Here is a 2,437-nt window from a genome sequence, read left to right on the forward strand (position 1 = left end):
GTTATGTCTACACATTTAATCAGTTTATTAGTATTGTAGAGTATAACCTTTTTTTTTTCTGCTTTGCTTCCACACAAATACTTTGTAAGTACCAGTCTAAGCAATTTTGCAAAACAATAATGTAAAATCCTATTTCCAAGATCAACCAGATGGGCATGCAAAGAAAATCTGGGGATCATCACTTTAATCCAATTTAACAGTAGTTCCCCTCATTTTTACTCTCCAAATAATCCTTCTCACAGTTCAAAAGAGAAGTTTTTTGTTACATTCAGATATCTTTGCCCTTGGAGAGATATGTTACCCTGAAAGAAGGGGTATAACACCTTCATGTGACTTCCTGCCTCTATGTTTGTCTTCTCTGATACCTTGTCATATTAAATGTCTTCCCAGAACCCCAGAAGAAATAGTATCTTCTGTCCTTGTACTAGGGTAGCCTTTTATAATGGGAGAGAAATTTGTTTTCTTGTCAGATTGCACAGTCTTCAAGTACCAACAGCCTGCCTGGCCAACTGGCTATTTTAGTGATCTTCCAGTATTCTAAGGAGCACTGACAGAACTGTATAACTAGCTTACACATCAGCTGACTGACCCATTGATACTTAAACTAGGAAACTGGTTGGCCTGATTTCTTGGCAAAAGACATCTGCCAAAATAAATTTGACTAATCAGATATGCTGGGACTGAGTGACAGGTTCAGGATAGGTAATGTCATCGCTAACTAATGAAGCCTTCCTATCCTCATTTAGTTCCTTATTCATCAGATGTCTCCAATGCATACATGCCCAACCAATAATCCCTCAAATGGCAAGGGTGAAGAGGCTATGCTCTTTAAAAAAAAAAAATTTAATGAGCCAAAAGGATTGAGATGACGACAACCTTGTATATACCTTCAGCATACCTAATTATGGTTTACTTCTCTCTTACTTGATGTTCAGATGCACTAAATTAAATGCTCCAAACCAACATACCAATCACTCAGTCCTCACTGGAGCCAACTAGTGATCAGTCTTTTTCCCCTTTGCCTCATTGATGTAACCTGCCTGACATCTGTGGCATGAATCTGCAAGCCATGCCCTAATCCATTTTACACCAAGTAAGTTGTACCCTCAGGAATCCCTTATTTCCTTAGAAACATGCAATATTCTTTAGAATATGACAGTTGTTAACCATCAGATTCCTAATCCCTCCGTTAATGGTAACAATCCTTGCCCCGAAGTCATTTACTGCCTCTCTTACCAACTTTGATCTTATCTTTTACCACTTTCCTAGTGTCTCTGTCACTTTGTATTGCCTTGTCAACTAATGACTTGTAACTGCCTTCTCTCTGGACAATGTGGGCTTTAAGGACAGGTCATGATTTAATAAGAAAAAGGAGGAGGTATCACAACAATCACATTTGAAAAATACAAATTGTAAAAGCAATCCACTTTGATAGCTCTTAGTGGACTTCAACTCCCCTCTTTCAATAGTGAGTGAAACAATAGATAAGAAAGAAGGTCAAAAGGAAATAGAGGATCTGAACTAAACCATAAACCAGTTATACCTTACCTAACATCTATACAGAACACTTCACCGAACACCTCCTGCATACAAATTCTTCTCAAGTGTATATGAAACATTCTCTAGGATAGACCATGATGTTAGAGCACAAAACAAGCCTAAATGAGTTTTAAAGGTTAAAGTAATATAAAGTACCTCCTGGGGCCGGGCACAGTGGCACACACCTGTAATTCCAGCACCTTGAGAGGCCCAGGCAGGAGGATCTTGAGCCCAGGAGTTTGAGACCAGCCTGGGCAACATGGCAAAACCCTGTCTCCAAAAGATACAAAAATTCAGCCGAGCATGGTGGCATGAACCTGTAGACCTAGCAACTCAGGAAACTGAGGTAGGAGGATCATTTGAGTCTGGGAGGTTGAGGCTGCAGTGGCACAAGATTGTGTCACTGCACTCCAGCCTGGGTGATGAAGTGAGACCTTATTTCAAAAAAAAAAAGTATCTTCTCTGATCAAAACAGAATGAAAACAGAAGTCAGTAAGAGAAGAAAACTTGAAAAACTAAAAAACACGAGAATGTGGAAATCAAATGACACATTTTTAAAAAATTAAAAGATTAAAGAAAAAATTACAAAGGAAATTAGAAAATACTTTGATATGAATGAAAATGAAAATCTACCACAATGTATGAATGTAGCTAAAGCAGTGCTTAGGGAGAAACTTATAGCTGAAAACACTTACATTAAATAGATCAATAACCTAACTATATATTTTAAGGAACTCTTGATAAATAAGTGCAAACTTAAACCAAAGATAGCAGAAGGAAAGAAAGAAGAAGAGAGAGAAACAAAATAGAGAATAGAAAAACAGTAGAACAAAACAAAATTGGTTCTTTGAAATTAACAAAATTGACAGAACTTTAGATAGCCTGACCAAGAAAAAAA

The sequence above is a fragment of the Pan troglodytes genome, chromosome 11, assembly GCF_028858775.2.
Source record: "Pan troglodytes isolate AG18354 chromosome 11, NHGRI_mPanTro3-v2.0_pri, whole genome shotgun sequence".
NCBI lineage: Eukaryota > Metazoa > Chordata > Mammalia > Primates > Hominidae > Pan > Pan troglodytes.